Below are 19,014 nucleotides of genomic sequence, written 5' to 3'. Positions count from 1 at the left end.
CTCAAGTTGCTGGCACGGCCGCTCAACCAACCGAGCTAAACCGCTAGAGCTATTCGGACCGAGAAAGCGACAATTTCCCCATTAATTCGAGCGAGGATGAAAGATTCGTGGATGAGGAAATTTAGAGTGAAGGACTAGAAAAAGAAAAAAAAAAGAAGGCGATTGCAGTGGGAGCGATTCGGATGTTATTAGACACATTTACTAGGATAATCCTGGAAAATCCCTTATCTGCCTATTGTGTTGCTAGTGTTTTAGTGATATTAAATAGTACCTGAAAGTCGGAGGGGTATGGCCACGGGTGTGTTGACCCAGAGACTCTGAGGGAAGTCACGCAGCTGCAGAAGGACGAAAGCTCCGCTGATGTCGCCGGTAGGAGCCGACTTATTACCACCATTTTCTCACCGAAAACTGCCGATCCATGTTCGCTTGACCGCTCTGATCCATAGTAAAGCTTCACCTTCAGGAATTTTAAACAAGGAAACACCGGCTGTGTTTGTGTGGCTAAAGGCTAAAAGCTTCCCACCTCCATCTTTCTACTTTGACTTCTCCATTATTCATTGAACAAATTGCAAAATATTCAGCAACACAGATGTCCAGAATACTGTGTAATTATGCGGTTAAAGCAGACTACTTATAGCTTGGATCGGGCTGGAAAATAATGTCCGCTACAACCCGAGACGTCAAAAGCAAGCGTCATCATACCGCGACGTTTTCAACACGACACTTCGCGGGAAATTTAAAATTGCAATTTAGTGAACTCAAAAGGCCGTATTGGCATGTGTTGCAATGTTAATATTTCATCATTGATATATAAACTATCAGACTGCGTGGTCGCTAGTAGTGGCTTTCAGTAGGCCTTTAAGCAAATAAAAACTGCACTAAATACTTAATATTAAACACTCTTTTTACATCATTGGGATGATATATTCGTCAAATGTTAGTATATGACGTATATTCACGCGACAACTTGAATTAAGCAGACCTCAGGAGTAAAACGGCAACATTGCGCAATAGACAAAAATAAATAAATAAAAAACGGCTGTAATAAGCATGCCAGGCCACTAGCTGGCAATGTCACTTTGTATTGAAACAGTAAAGTGAAAAATAAATACATAAAATTAAATACTAAAAAATAGAAAATCTATCAATTATGTATTTTTCTTGGGATAATAATTTCATAATGACATCGTATTATTAGAATAAAAATAATGGTTGATAGAAATAACTATAAATTATTTCTCTTGGGATAATACATGTACCCAAGTACATGCTATTATTAATATATAATAATAATGATAAGTAATATTTTACTGTGAATACGTATTTAAAGTATTTTTATTTTTTATTTTTTTTGTGGACTTCTGGATCTGCCTCCCGGGAGCCTTTTGGCCATGGAGACCAGCTGCAGGGTCTCTGCTACACCATATAAAATCATGATTCGTAATATATTTACTCTGAATATGACAATAAATATTTCAAATACAAAAACATTGAGAAACTATCAATTATGTATTTTTCTTCGGATAATAATTTTTCTAATATATATATATATATATATATATATGTGTGTGTGTGTGTATATATATATATATATATATATGTATATATATATGTATATATTTGTATACATATATATATATATATATGTATATATATGTGTATACAAATATATACACAAATATATAAATAAATATATATACATATATTAATACAGTATATAAATAAAGATATATATATATATATCTTTATGTATATATGCATGTATATTTATATATATGTATATATTTATATATACGTATATATATATATATATATATATATATATATATATATATATATATATATATATATAGATAATATCTTTATTTATATATGTGTATATATATATATACACATATATAAATAAAGATATTATCTATATATATATATATATATATACACAAAAATAATAATGGGAAACACATTAAAATAATACATTAATGGGTATTCAAATGAACACATTTTCAATTAAAAAACATATTTCATAAAATATAAAAATAATCAATGGTTAAAAATATGAAAAAAATGCATTACTGGATTGTTTTTTAAAAAAAAGAAAAAAACATAAATATGTATTTTTAATTGTTTTATTCAGTAGAATTAAAAAATAACCAATGGGGGAAAAATACATAATTAAAATGTACTAAAAATATGAAAAATGTGTAATAATAATACAAAGTAATACAATATATAATAATAATATAACAATATATATACTGTATATATATGTGTGTGTGTCAAAGAGATTAGGTTTGGTATGTAAAAGTGTGGACTTTGATCGTGTTGTTGATTCGCCATGAAGGTTCGTCGTTGTCACTATTTGTGAACACTTGATGCAAATCAGTAGAATGTTCTCACAGGAAGTCTTGTCACAAAGTCTGAGTGAATCATCGTCATGTGATTGATAAGACGGCAAGTCCAGACATTTGTTGCCATGATGGAGGTTGTTTGTGTAGCTGATCATTTGCTGCGTTTACATTTCTTAGCACGCTTCTCTCTCTCTCTCTCTCCTTGTCTTTCAGATAGCAGAAAGAAAGCCAGCTAATTGCATGCATCAATGAGCCATATACGTAGTGAACAAAAGTGTTTTGCTATATCTTTTGTAGTAACACTGAAAATGGGTGAAAAGATCATTTTGACATGAGAAAAAATATCCCTAATAATAATTGTAATAAATGTATTGAATTGATAAAATCTCTGCCTTAGCTAATATGAGCTTCAATTGGTTTTCAAAAATATGTTTATTTTAAACTAAAAAACATGACAATGATTATCTTTGTCTTTGTTTAAAGTCAACATTAGAGTAAAATATTTTCGAGTCCTTTAGCGACTTTAGCTTAGCAGGACAGCAAAACTGTAAAAACTTGACTTTAGAAGATTCCTCATTAGTTTAACTTTGTGCTCTTTTTTTCGTCACTTTGTCTCACTAAAACGTCAACAACTTTTATTAAACGCTAATGTTTTGTTCTAAAATGTTGATAGCATGGTTTAGCCAGCTAGCTAACTGCGCTAAAAAAAAGTGTGATTATTAAATTGTTAAAAAAACCAATCTGTGGAGCTGATAATCTTTCATTAGTTTAGTTTGTTTAACGTGTAAATAAAACGTTGTCGAGTCGTCGCAGAGTTGCAACTTTAGCTTAGCTCAACGTCAAGACTGTTAACAAGTGAAAGTTAACCTCTGAAAATAGTATAAAATAACATTACAAATGTAAGCATTTTAGTTTTTTGACCCTTTATCTTATGATTTCAGACAGTTTAATACTATCAATAATAATGATAAAATGATTACAGCCCATAAAATAATAATACAAATGTAAATATTTGAGTTTTTTGACATTTTATCTTTTAATTTCAGACAGTTTTATAATAATAATGATACATTCATTATAGCCCATAAAGTAAGATTACAAATGTAAACATTTTAGTTTTTTTTACCATTTATCTTATGATTTCAGACTGTTTAATAATATCAATAATAATGATAAAATGATTATAGCCCATAAAATAATAATACAAATGTAAATATTTGAGTTTTTTGACAGATTATCTTATGATTTCAGACAGTTTAATAATAATAATAATAATGATAAAAATATTTACAGCCCATAAAATAATACAAATGTAAACATTTTAGTTTTTGGATATTTTATATTTTAATTTCAGACAGTTTTATAATAATAATGATAAAATCATTATAGCCCATAAGGTAACAATACAAATGAAAACATTTTAGTTTTTTGACACTTTATCTTATGATTTTTGACAGTTTAATAATAATAACAATGATAAAATGATTTCAGCCCACAAAATAACAATACAAATGTAGACATTTTAGTTTTTTGACACTTTATCTTATAATTTCTGACATTTTAATAATAACAATAATAATAATGATAAAAATATTATAGCCCATAAAATAACAATGCAAATGTAAACATTTTAGTTTTTTGACATTATATCTTTTAATTTCAGACAGTTTTATAAAAATAATGATAAAATCATTGTAGCCCATAAAGTAACAATACAAATGTAAACATTTTAGTGTTTTGACACTTTATTTTAGGATTTTTGACAGTTTAATAATAATAATGATAAAATGATTTCAGCCCACAAAATAACAATACTAATGTAGACATTTTAGTTTTTTGACACTTTATCTTATAATTTCTGACATTTTAATAATAACAATAATAATAATGATAAAAATATTATAGCCCATAAAATAACAATGCAAATGTAAACATTTTAGTTTTTTGACATTATATCTTTTAATTTCAGACAGTTTTATAAAAATAATGATAAAATCATTGTAGCCCATAAAGTAACAATACAAATGTAAACATTTTAGTGTTTTGACACTTTATTTTAGGATTTTTGACAGTTTAATAATAATAATGATAAAATGATTATAGCCCACAAAATAACAATACAAATGTAGACATTTTAGTTTTTTGACACTTTATCTTATAATTTCCGACATTTTAATAATAACAATGATAATAATGATAAAATGATTATAGCCCATAAAATAAAAATACAAATGTAAACATTTGAGTTTTTTGACACTTTATCTTATAATTTCCGACATTTTAATAATAACAATGATAATAATGATAAAATGATTATAGCCCATAAAATAACAATACAAATGCAAACGTTTGAGTTTTTTGACACTTTATCTTATGATTTCAGACTGTTTAATAATAATGATAAAATGATTATAGCCCATAAAATAATAATACAAATGTAAATATTTGAGTTTTTTGACAGTTCATCTTATGATTTCAGACAGTTTAATAATAATAATGATAACAATGATAAAAATGTTTACAGGCCATAAAATAATAATACAAATTTAAAAATTTTAGTTTTTTGACATTTTATCTTTTAATTTCAGACAGTTTAATAATAATAATAATGATAAAATGACTATAGCCCATAAAGTAACAATACAAATGTAAACATTTTAGTTTTTGACACTTTATCTTATGATTTCAGACAGTTTGATAATAATAATAATGATAAAATGATTATAGCCCACAAAATAACAATACAAATGTAGACATTTTAGTTTTTTGAAACTTTATCTTATGATTTCAGACAGTTTAATAATAATAATAATGATGCTAAAAATATTTACAGCCCATAAAATAATAATACAAATGTAAACATTTGAGTTTTTTGACACTTTATCTTATGATTTCAGACATTTCAATAATAATGATAATAATAATGATAATAATAATGATAAAATGATTATAGCCCATAAAATAATAATACAAATGTCAACATTTTTGTTTTTTGACACTTTATCTTGTGATTTCAGACTGTTTAATAATAATAATGATAAAATGATTATAGCCCATACAATATTAATACAAATGTAAACATTTTAGTTTTTTGACACTTTATGTTATGATTTCAGACAGTTTAATAATAATAAAAATGACAAAAGGATTATAGCCCATAAAATAATAATACAAATGTAAACATTTCAGTTTTTTGAAACTTTATCTAATGATATCAGACAGTTTAATAATAATAACGATAAACTGCTTATAGCCCATAAAATAACAATACAAATGTAAACATTTTTGTTTTTTGACACTTTATGTTATGATTTCAGACAGTTTGATAATAATAATAATGATAATGATAAAATGATTGTAGCCCATAAAATAATAATACAAATGTAAACATTTGAGTTTTTGACACTTTGTTATGATTTCAGACTGTTTAATAATAATAATAATGATAAAATTAATATTGCCCATAAAATAATAATACAAATGTAAACATTTTACTTTTTTGACACTTTATCTTATGATTTCAGACTGTTAAATAATAATAATAATATTAATAATAATAATAATAATAATGATGAAATGAATATAGCCCATAGAATAACAATACAAATGTTAACATTTTATTTTCTTGCCACTTTATCTTATGATTTAAGACAGTTTAATAATAATAATAATAATACAATTATTATAGCCCACTTTAGCATCGAGAAGTCACTTCTCTAAAGGAACTGTTGCATTTGATGAATATTCAAAACATATATATTTTCTTATGAATATATTTTATGCAATAAACGTTTTCTGCTTTTGCACACTCGTGGCATTCTCTCGATGAGCTTCAAGCACACCTGTGAAGTGAAGTGAAAACCTCTTGCAGCTCATGGAGAGAATGCCAAGAGTGTGCGAAAAAGTAATCAAGAGCAAAGGGTGGCTATTTTGAAGAAACTAGAATATAAAACATTTTCAGTTATTTCACCTTATTTTGTGAAGTACATAACTCCACCTGTTCATAGTTTTGATGCCTTCAGTGACAATCTACAATGTAAACAGTCATGAAAATAAAGAACACACATTGAATGAGAAGGCGTGTACAAACATTTGGCCTGTAACGCTTATATATCATTTTAAATACATTGAATAAATACTAACAACAAACCTTTAAACTGCCCAGAGTTGTAGCAAAACCGAGCAAAAAAACAAAACAAACAAACCCTGATAACTCAATCTAGCCAGCAATGTTCGCTCTGTGCTGGAAAACATCAAGGAATGCTTTTCATGAATGATTAAAAAAACGGATCCATTAAGCGGATTATCTTTCATTTGCTTAGTTTATTGACAGTGTAGATAAAATGTAACATCAACACAGAAGATAAACGTCTGAGAATGCTCTCAGAGATCCAGGTCATTGTCATCTCAGGGCGTTCAAGCGGTCTCAACTGGTTTGGTTTGGTTTAGTTTAGTTCCCTTTCCTGAAGACATTTTTTACTATAAGGCACAGGCATCAAACTCAAGGCCCGCGGGCCAAAACTGGCCCTCCACCTCATTCTATATGGCCCCGGAAAACCTACTCGGTGTCCTAGTGGTTAGACTGTCCGCCCTGAGATCTGTAGGTTGTGAGTTCATACCAAATACTATGTAATTCTAGTTGTGCTTACCGACCTCGAAGCAATTTTATTTGGTACCTGGTTTAATGTTAAGTGTGACCAGTAGATGGGAGTCACACATAAGAGATACGTGTAGACTGCAATATGACGCCAGTAAACAACATGTAAAAAAATGGGAGCCATTACCTCCCTGCTTGTCACTCAGCATCAAGGGTTGGAATTGGGGGTTAAATCACCAAAAAATTATTCCCGGGCGCGACCACCACTGCTGATCACTGCTCCCCTCACCTCCCAGGGGACGAAAAAGGGGGATGGGTCAAATGCAGAGAATAATTTCGCCACAACTCGTGTACTTTAACTTTTTTAACTTTAAAAGCCTGGATATAATTTGTGTCAATAAAATATCTTATGAGTGTGTGACCAGTAGATGGCAGTCACACATAAGAGATATGTGTAGACTGCAATATGACACCAGTAAACAACATGTAAAAAAAATGGGAGCCATTACCTCCCTGCTTGGCACTCAGCATCAAGGGTTGGAATTGGGGGTTTAATCACCAAAAAATTATTCCCGGGCGCGACCACCACTGCTGATCACTGCTCCCCTCACCTCCCAGGGGGTGATCAAGGGGGATGGGTCAAATGCAGAGAATAATTTCGCCACAACTCGTGTACTTTAACTTTTTTAACTTTAAAAGCCTGGATATAATTTGTGTCAATAAAATACCTTATGAGTGTGTGACCAGTAGATGGTAGTCACACATAAGAGATACGTGTAGACTGCAATATGACGCCAGTAAACAACATGTATAAAAAATGGAAGCCATTACCTCCCTGCTTGGCACTCAGCATCAAGGGTTGGAATTGGGGGTTAAATCACCAAAAAAATGATTCCCGGGTGTGGCCACTGTGGCTGCTCACTGCTCCCCTCACCTCGCAGGGGGTGAAAAAGAGGGATGGGTCAAATGCAGAGAATAATTTCGCCACAACTCTGGGTGTGTGTGACAATCATTGATACTTTAACTTTTTTAACTTTAAAAGCTTGGATATAATTTGTGTCAATAAAATACCTTATGAGTGTGTGACCAGTAGATGGGAGTCACACATAAGAGATAAGTGTAGACTGCAATATGACGCCAGTAAACAACATGTATAAAAAATGGAAGCCATTACCTCCCTGCTTGGCACTCAGCATCAAGGGTTGGAATTGGGGGTTAAATCACCCAAAAAATGATTCCCGGGTGTGGCCACTGTGGCTGCTCACTGCTCCCCTCACCTCCCAGGGTGTGAAAAAGGGGGATGGGTCAAATGCAGAGAATAATTTCGCCAAAACTCGTGTACTTTAACTTTTTTAAATTTAAAAGCCTGGAAATAATTTGTGTCAATAAAATACCTTATGAGTGTGTGACCAGTAGATGGTAGTCACACATAAGAGATACGTGTAGACTGCAATATGACGCCAGTAAACAACATGTATAAAAAATGGAAGCCATTACCTCCCTGCTTGGCACTCAGCATCAAGGGTTGGAATTGGGGGTTAAATTACCAAAAAAATGATTCCCGGGTGTGCCCACTGTGGCTGCTCACTGCTCCCCTCACCTCGCAGGGGGTGAAAAAGGGGGATGGGTCAAACGCAGAGAATAATTTCACCACAACTTGTGTACTTTAACTTTTTTAACTTTAAAAGCTTGGAAATAATGTGTCAATAAAATACCTTATGAGTGTGTGACCAGTAGATGGTAGTCACACATAAGAGATATGTGTAGACTGCAATATGACACCAGTAAACAACATGTAAAAAAAAATGGGAGCCACTACCTCCCTGCTTGCCACTCAGCATCAAGGGTTGGAATTGGGGGTTTAATCACCAAAAAATTATTCCCGGGCGCGACCACCACTGCTGATCACTGCTCCCCTCACCTCCCAGGGGGTGATCAAGAGGGATGGGTCAAATGCAGAGAATAATTTCGCCACAACTCGTGTACTTTAACTTTTTTAACTTTAAAAGCCTGGATATAATTTGTGTCAATAAAATATCTTATGAGTGTGTGACCAGTAGATGGCAGTCACACATAAGAGATACGTGTAGACTGCAATATGACGCCAGTAAACAACATGTAAAAAAAAATGGGAGCCATTACCTCCCTGCTTGGCGCTCAGCATCAAGGGTTGGAATTGGGGGTTAAATCACCCAAAAAAAATGATTCCCGGGTGTGGCCACTGTGGCTGCTCACTGCTCCCCTCACCTCCCAGGGGGTGAAAAAGAGGGATGGGTCAAATGCAGAGAATAATTTCGCCACAACTCGTGTACTTTAACTTTTTTAACTTTAAAAGCCTGGATATAATTTGTGTCAATAAAATATCTTATGAGTGTGTGACCAGTAGATGGTAGTCACACATAAGAGATACGTGTAGACTGCAATATGACACCAGTAAACAACATGTATAAAAAATGGAAGCCATTACCTCCCTGCTTGGCACTCAGCATCAAGGGTTGGAATTGGGGGTTAAATCACCAAAAAAATGATTCCCGGGTGTGGCCACTGTGGCTGCTCACTGCTCCCCTCACCTCGCAGGGGGTGAAAAAGAGGGATGGGTCAAATGCAGAGAATAATTTCGCCACAACTCTGGGTGTGTGTGACAATCATTGATACTTTAACTTTTTTAACTTTATAAGCTTGGATATAATTTGTGTCAATAAAATACCTTATGAGTGTGTGACCAGTAGATGGGAGTCACACATAAGATATAAGTGTAGACTGCAATATGACGCCAGTAAACAACATGTATAAAAAATGGAAGCCATTACCTCCCTGCTTGGCACTCAGCATCAAGGGTTGGAATTGGGGGTTAAATCACCCAAAAAATGATTCCCGGGTGTGGCCACTGTGGCTGCTCACTGCCCCCCTCACCTCCCAGGGGGTGAAAAAGAGGGATTGGTCAAATGCAGAGAATAATTTCGCCGCAACTCGTGTACTTTAACTTTTTTAACTTTAAAAGCCTGGATATAATTTGTGTCAATAAAATACCTTATGAGTGTGTGACCAGTAGATGGCAGTCACACATAAGAGATACATGTAGACTGCAATATGACGCCAGTAAACAACATATATATAAAAAAATGGAAGCCATTACCTCCCTGCTTGGCACTCAGCATCAAGGGTTGGAATTGGGGGTTGAATCACCAAAAAAGTATTCCTGGGCGCGGCCACCACTGCTGATCACTGCTCCCCTCACCTTGCAGGGGGTGAAAAAGAGGGATGGGTCAAATGCAGAGAATAATTTCGCCACAACTCGTGTACTTTAACTTTTTTAACTTTAAAAGCCTGGATATAATTTGTGTCAATAAAATATCTTATGAGTGTGTGACCAGTAGATGGTAGTCACACATAAGAGATACGTGTAGACTGCAATATGACGCCAGTAAACAACATGTATAAAAAATGGAAGCCATTACCTCCCTGCTTGGCACTCAGCATCAAGGGTTGGAATTGGGGGTTAAATCACCAAAAAAATGATTCCCGGGTGTGGCCACTGTGGCTGCTCACTGCTCCCCTCACCTTGCAGGGGGTGAAAAAGGGGGATGGGTCAAATGCAGAAAATAATTTCGCCACAACTCGTGTACTTTAACTTTTTTAACTTTAAAAGCCTGGATATAATTTGTGTCAATAAAATACCTTATGGGTGTGTGACCAGTAGATGGTAGTCACACATAAGAGATACGTGTAGACTGCAATATGACGCCAGTAAACAACATGTATAAAAAATGGAAGCCATTTCCTCCCTGCTTGGCACTCAGCATCAAGGGTTGGAATTGGGGGTTAAATCGCCAAAAAAATGATTCCCGGGTGTGGCCACTGTGGCTGCTCACTGCTCCCCTCACCTCCCAGGGGGTGATCAAGGGGGATGGGTCAAATGCAGAGAATAATTTCGCCACAACTCGTGTACTTTAACTTTTTTAACTTTAAAAGCCTGGATATAATTTGTGTCAATAAAATATCTTATGAGTGTGTGACCAGTAGATGGCAGTCACACATAAGAGATACGTGTAGACTGCAATATGACGCCAGTAAACAACATGTAAAAAAAAATGGAAGCCATTACCTCCCTGCTTGGCGCTCAGCATCAAGGGTTGGAATTGGGGGTTAAATCACCCAAAAAAAATGATTCCCGGGTGTGGCCACTGTGGCTGCTCACTGCTCCCCTCACCTCGCAGGGGGTGATCAAGGGGGAGGGGTCAAATGCAGAGAATAATTTTGCCACAACTCTGCGTGTGTGTGACAATCATTGGTACTTTAACTTTTTTAACTTTAAAAGCCTGGATATAATTTGTGTCAATAAAATACCTTATGAGTGTGTGACCAGTAGATGGGAGTCACACATAAGATATAAGTGTAGACTGCAATATGACGCCAGTAAACAACATGTATAAAAAATGGAAGCCATTACCTCCCTGCTTGGCACTCAGCATCAAGGGTTGGAATTGGGGGTTAAATCACCAAAAAATGATTCCCGGGCGCGACCACCACTGCTGATCACTGCTCCCCTCACCTCCCAGGGGGTGAAAAAGGGGGACGGGTCAAATGCAGAGAATAATTTTGCCACAACTCTGTGTGTGTGTGACAATCATTGGTACTTTAACTTTTTTAACTTTAAAAGCCCTGCGATGAGGTGGCGACTTGTCCAGGGTGTACCTCGCCTTCCACCCGATTGTAGCTGAGATAAGCGCCAGCGCCCTCCGCCACCCCAAAGGGAATAAGCGTTAGAAAATGGATGGATGGAACTTTAAAAGCCTGGATATAATTCGTGTCAATAAAATACCTTATGAGTGTGTGACCGGTAGATGGTAGTCACACATAGGAGATATGTGTAGACTGCAATAAGACGCCAGTAAACAACATACAAAAAATGGGAGTGACAATCATCTGTACTTTAGATTTAAAAATTTTAAGTTGAAAAAAAACAACAACAACCAAGGTTTGTTTTCCATCCATCCATTTTCTACCGCTTGTCCCTTTTGTGGTTGCGGGTGGTGCTGGAGCCTAACTCATCGTTTTTCTTACAGTAAAATTCTGTCGACTGAGCTGTCAGGTTTTTTTTTTTTTTTTTTTTTTTGTTGGAGAGTTGCCGTGCCAGCAACTTGAGGGTTCCAGGTTTGATCCCCGCTTCTGCCATCCTCATCACTGCCGTTGTGTCCTTGGGCAAGACACTTTACCCACCTGCTCCCAGTACCACCCGACACTCGTTTAAATGTAACTTAGATATTGGGTTTCACTATGTAAAGCGCTTTGAGTCACTTGAGAAAAAGCGCTATAAAAATATAATTCACTTTTTTTTTTTTTTTTTTAATAGTAAAACCTACAGTTGATGTTAATACGGTGTATTACTGTAGATGGAATATCGGTACTACCACATTTTATTATGGTAAAAAACTCGCAGCTGAGTTGCCTAAAAAATATATATATATATATTTATGTTGTAAAAATAATAATAATATAAAAAAAACACCATATATTTTACTGTAAAAGTCTGCCGTCTTCCGTAAAAAATTGTGGCAAAATAGAGAATATTTACATAATACATAGAATATATGTATGATATATTTATATTATTCATATATTATATATCCATCCATATTCTACCGCTTATTCCCTTTGGGGTATGTTATATATATATAATATATTGAATTATTTATTATTATTGTTTATTGTGATCGAACTGTGGTGCTGAATTCCCCCCAGGGATCAATAAAGTACTTTTTATTCTCTTCTAAAATCTACATGATTTTTTTTTTTTTATTAGTAAAATACACAGTTGACGTTAACACGATGTATTACTGTAAATGGAATAACGGTACCACATTTTATTATGGTAAAAAACTTGCAGCTGAGTTGCCTAAAAAAAAAGAAAAAAAATTATATTTATGTTGTAAAAATAATAATAATAATAATAAAAAAACACACACACCATATATTCTACTGTAAAAGTCAGGCAACTAAACTGCCATTTTTTTTGTCCCAAAAAAAATTGTAAAATATAGAATATTTACATAACACATATGTATAATATATTTATATTATTCATATAATATATTGTATTATTTGTTATTATTGTCTATTGTGAGCAAAGTGTGTTGCTGAATTTCCCCCAGGGATCAATAAAGTACTTTTTATTCTATTCTAAAATCTACATTATTATTTTTTTAATAGTAAAATCCACGGTTGACGTTCATACGGTGTATTACTGTAAATGGAATAACGGTACCACATTTTATTATGGTAAAAAACTTACAGCTGAGTTGCCTAAAGAAAAAAAAAAAATTCTATTCATGTTGTAAAAATAATAATAATATTAAAAAAAAAACACCATATATTTTACTGTAAAAGTCCGGCAACCAAACTGCCATTTTTTTTGTCAAAAAACATGGTAAAATATCGAATATTTACATAATACATGGAATATATGTATAATATATTTATATTATTCATATATTATATATAAAATATATTGTATTATTTATTATTATTGTCTTTGTGAGCAAAGTGTGTTGCTGAATTTCCCCCAGGGATCAATAAAGTACTTTTTATTCTATTCTAAAATCTACATGATTTTTTTTTTATTAGTAAAATCTACAGTTGACGTTAACACCGTGTATTACTGTAAATGGAATAACGGTACCACATTTTATTATGGTAAAAAACTTGCAGCTGAGTTGCCTAAAAAAGAAGAAAAAAAATTATATTTATGTTGTAAAAATAATAATAATATTAATTTAAAAAAACATATATTTTACTGTAAAAGTCAGGCAACTAAACTGCCATTTTTTCGTCAAAAAACATGGTAAAATATGGAATATTCACATAATACATAGAATATATGTAGAATATATTTATATTATTCATATATTATATATATAATATATTGTATTATTTGTTATTATCGTCTATTGTGAGCAAAGTGTGTTGCTGAATTTCCCCCAGGGATCAATAAAATACATTTTATTCTATTCTAAAATCTACATGATTTTTTTTAAATAGTAAAATCCACGGTTAACGTTCATACGGTGTATTACTGTAAATGAAATAACGGTACCACATTTTATTATGGTAAAAAAACTTGCAGCTGAGTTGCCTGAAAAAAAAGAAAAAACATTCTATTTATGTTGTAAAAATAATATGAATATAAAAAAAAAACACCATATATTTTACTGTAAAAGTCTGGCAACTAAACTGCCATTTTTTTCGTCAAAAAACATGGTAAAATATAGAATATTTACATAATACATTGAATATTTGTATAATATATTTATATTATTCATATAATATATTGTATTATTTGTTATTATTGTCTATTGTGAGCAAAGTGTGTTGCTGAATTTCCCCCAGGGATCAATAAAGTACTTTTTATTCTATTCTAAAATCTACATTATTATTTTTTTAATAGTAAAATCCACGGTTGACGTTCATACGGTGTATTACTGTAAATGGAATAACGGTACCACATTTTATTATGGTAAAAAACTTACAGCTGAGTTGCCTAAAGAAAAAAAAAAAATTCTATTCATGTTGTAAAAATAATAATAATATTAAAAAAAAAACACCATATATTTTACTGTAAAAGTCCGGCAACCAAACTGCCATTTTTTTTGTCAAAAAACATGGTAAAATATCGAATATTTACATAATACATGGAATATATGTATAATATATTTATATTATTCATATATTATATATAAAATATATTGTATTATTTATTATTATTGTCTTTGTGAGCAAAGTGTGTTGCTGAATTTCCCCCAGGGATCAATAAAGTACTTTTTATTCTATTCTAAAATCTACATGATTTTTTTTTTATTAGTAAAATCCACGGTTGACGTTAACACGGTGTATTACTGTAAATGAAATAACGGTACCACATTTTATTATGGTAAAAAACTTACAGCTGAGTTGCCTAAGAAAAAAAAAATGTATATATGTATGTTGTAAAAATAATAATAATATTAAAAAAAACCACCATATATTTTACTGTAAAAGTCTGGCAACTAAACTGCTTTTTTTTTCGTCAAAAAAAACATGGTAAAATATAGAATATTTACATAATACATAGAATATATGTATAATATATTTATATTATGTATATAATACATTGTATTATTTGTTATTATTGTCTATTGTGAGCAAAGTGTGTTGCTGAATTTCCCCCAGGGATCAATAAAGTACATTTTATTCTATTCTAAAATCTACATGATTTTTTAAAAATAGTAAAATCCACGGTTGACGTTCATACGGTGTATTACTGTAAATGGAATAACGGTACCACATTTTATTATGGTAAAAAACTTGCAGCTGAGTTGCCTAAAAAAAAAATAAAAAACATTCTATTTATGTTGTAAAAATAATAATAATATTAAAAAAAACACCATATATTTTACTGTAAAAGTCTGGCAACTAAACTGTCATTTTTTGGGTCAAAAAACATGGTAAAATATAGAATATTTACATAATACATAGAATATATGTATAATATATTTATATTACTCATATAATATATTGTATTATTTGTTATTATTGTCTATTGTGAGTAAAGTGTGGTGCTGAATTTCCCCCAGGGATCAATAAAGTATTTTCTACTCTATTCTAAAATCTACATGATTTTTTTAAATAGTAAAATCCACGGTTGACGTTCATACAGTAAATGGAATAACGGTACCACATTTTATTATGGTAAAAAACTTGCAGCTGAGTTGCCTAAAAAAAATAAAAAATATATATTTATGTTTAAAAAAAAAATAATAATAATAATAATAAAAACAACACATCATATATTTTACTGTAAAAGTCTGGCAACTAAGCTGCCAGATTTTTTCGTAAAAAAAAAACGTGGTAGGATATAGAATATTTACATAATACATAGAATATATCCATTCATCCATTTTCTACCGCTTGTCCCTTTCGGGGTCGCTGGAGCCTATCTCAGCTGCGTTTCGGTTGGAAGGCAGTGTACACCCTGGACAAGTCGCCACCTCGGGTGCATGTTTTTTTGGCGGTGGAAGGAAGCCGGATTGTATAATATATTTACAAACCCCCTTTCCATATGAGTTGGGAAATTGTGTTAGATGTAAATATAAACGGAATACAATGATTTACAAATCCTTTTCAACCCATATTCAGTTGAATGCACTACAAAGACAACATATTTGATGTTCAAACTCATAAACTCTATTTTTTTTTTGGCAAATGATAATTAACTTAGAATTTCATGGCAGCATCACGTGCCAAAGTAGTTGGGAAAGGGCATGTTCACCACTGTGTTACATCACCTTTTCTTTTAACAACACTCAATAAACGTTTGGGAACTGAGGAAACTAATTGTTGAAGCTTTGAAAGTGGAATTCTTTCCCATTCTTGTTTTATGTAGAGCTTCAGTCCTTCAACAGCTGTCGTATTTTACGCTTCATAATGCGCCACACATTTTCGATGCGGTGTTCCAAATAAGTGTTTGATGAGCATTCCTCAACTTTATCAGTATTTATTGCCACCTTTCCCAACTTCTTTGTCACGTGTTGGTGGCATCAAATTCTAAAGTTAATGATTATTTGCCAAAACATTTTTTTTTATCAGTTTGAACATCAAATATGTTGTCTTTTTAGCACATTTAACTGAATTTGGGTTGAAAATGATTTGCAAATCATTGTATTCTGTTTATATTTACATCTAACACAATTTCCCAACTCATATGGAAACAGGGTTTGTACATAAAATATATCCATTCATCCATTTTCTACCGCGTGTCCCTTTCGGGGCCGCTGGAGCCTATCTCAGCTGTGTTTCGGGTAGAAGGCAGTGTACACCCTGGACAAGTCGCCACCTCGGGTGCATGTTTTTTTGGCGGTGGGAGGAAGCCGGATTGCATAATATATTTACAAACCCCGTTTCCATATGAGTTGGGAAACTGTGTTAGATGTAAATATAAACGGAATACAATGATTTGCAAATCCTTTTCAACCCATATTCAGTTGAATGCGCTACAAAGACAAGATATTTGATGTTCAAACTCATAAACTCTACTTATTTTTTGCAAATGATAATTAACTTAGAATTTCACGGCTGCAACACATGCCAAAGTAGTTGGGAAAGGGCATGTTCACCACTGTGTTACATCACCTTTTCTTTTTACAACACTCAATAAACGTTTGGGAACTGAGGAAACTAATTGTTGAAGCTTTGAAAGATGAATTCTTTCTCATTTTTGATTTATGTAGAGCTTCAGTCCTTCAACAGCTGTCGTATTTTACGCTTCATAATGCGCCACACATTTTCGATGGGGTGTTCCAAATAAGTGTTTGATGAGCATTCCTCAACTTTATCCGTATTTATTGCCACCTTTCCCAACTTCTTTGTCACGTGTTGGTGGCATCAAATTCTAAAGTTAATGATTATTTGCAACAACAAAAAAATGTTTATCAGTTTTAACATCAAATATGTTGTCTTTGTGGCATATTCAACTGAATTTGGGTTGAAAATGATTTGCAAATAATTGTATTCTGTTTATATTTACATCTAACACAATTTCCCAACTCATATAGAAACAAGGTTTGTACATAGAATATATCCATTCATCCATTTTCTACCGCTTGTCCCTTTCGGGGCCGCTGGAGCCTATCTCAGCTGTGTTTCGGGTAGAAGGCAGTGTACACCCTGGACAAGTCGCCACCTCGGGTGCATGTTTTTTTGGCGGTGGGAGGAAGCCGGATTGTATAATATATTTATATTATATTATTTATTTATTATTGTTGTCTATTGTGAGCAAACTGTGCTTTCCATTCTATTCTAAAATCTACATGATTTTTTTAATGCACTATGTAAAAAAAAAAAAAAAAGTTAAATAATCAAATTCCTTAATGATTTACTATTATAAGAGGCCCTCTAATGGCAGCCATGACCTCCAGCAAAAAGCAGCAAGTGCCATCTTGCACAACTTTCCCAATGTAAAACCAAGACTTGTGATCCAGGTCTGCGACTTTAACCACTCGGTGAAGTTCAGTCCTCAATCAGGACGACCTTTTTTTTTTCCTCCCCTTTTGTCAGGACTCAGCACCGGGGACATGTGACGAGGACTCACCGATCGGCTGACTCGGCGCTTTTCACAGGCGAAGGAAGCAGGGAAGACTCTCTTATCTCGACGTCGGGGCGCGCTTGCCTGGCGGACATTCCTCTGCAGACAAGGTTATCAGGTCAAAGGTCAACCCATGACACGTCGTCTACACACACATGCATCAAAGGGGTCACTATCACCAGCAGACAACAACTTTTAAGACCCGCCTCCTCACTTTCGATCAATAATTGGTCAGAGAATGTGATTGACGGAAAAGTGGCGGGGGGGTGACGTCAACGGCAGCTGAGGTCATTCTGCACCGCAGCCAGCAGTTGGCGCCAATACGTCATTATTGTGTTTCATTTGATTTAATTCCAAATAAGTGAGTGAATTATATTTATATAGCGCTTTTCTCTAGTGACTCAAAGCGCTTTACATAGTGAAAGCCAATTTCTAAGTTACATTTAAAGCAGTGTGGGTGGCACTAGGAGCAGGTGGGTAAAGTGTCTTGCCCAAGGACACAACGGCAGTAACTAGGATGGCAGAAGCGGGAATCGAACCTGCAACCAAACGAGCTATGCCGCCCATCAAAAATTATTTCATCAAAAATGACGTGACTTATCTCACAGTCCTCTTAATTATTTTTGCTTCAGTAATTTTGTGGGATTTCCTTTTTTTCCCCATTAGTTTATGAAGCAACATATTCTGCCTAGCAACAATCGATTTTAATTGTTGGTATTGCCATTTTGTCTTTTTTTTTTTTTTTAATTGGAGGTTGGAGCAATTCAATATATTTTTTCCCCACCAAATAATTCCATTTTATTTTAAAATAATTACTTTTTAAATGTAATCGTCCTTTTTACACTAAAAATACCTCATCCATTTGGCTTTAACAACATCGCCCTCTTGTGGACTGTCCGCTGTAACACACCCTAATTAATGTCATTTTTTTAAAATCAGTTTTGGCTTTTTAA

The 19,014-nt window shown here is 33.0% G+C and overlaps 1 long non-coding RNA gene across 1 annotated transcript; it reads right to left on the bottom strand.

The window, feature by feature from the left end:
- Positions 1-8,763: 8,763 nt before the first annotated feature.
- Positions 8,764-18,228, bottom strand: LOC133564075 (uncharacterized). The gene is made up of 4 exons (XR_009809220.1): positions 18,068-18,228; positions 10,404-10,506; positions 10,082-10,183; positions 8,764-8,866 (listed from the first exon to the last, which is right to left on the bottom strand). It is a non-coding gene; the product is annotated as an uncharacterized LOC133564075 (long non-coding RNA).
- Between the last annotated feature and the right edge of the window lie 786 nt (positions 18,229-19,014).

This window comes from Nerophis ophidion, linkage group LG01, assembly GCF_033978795.1.
Source record: "Nerophis ophidion isolate RoL-2023_Sa linkage group LG01, RoL_Noph_v1.0, whole genome shotgun sequence".
Lineage (NCBI taxonomy): Eukaryota > Metazoa > Chordata > Actinopteri > Syngnathiformes > Syngnathidae > Nerophis > Nerophis ophidion.
Note: the sequence above shows the minus strand (reverse complement) of the source record. Positions and strands in the feature narration are given on the sequence as shown.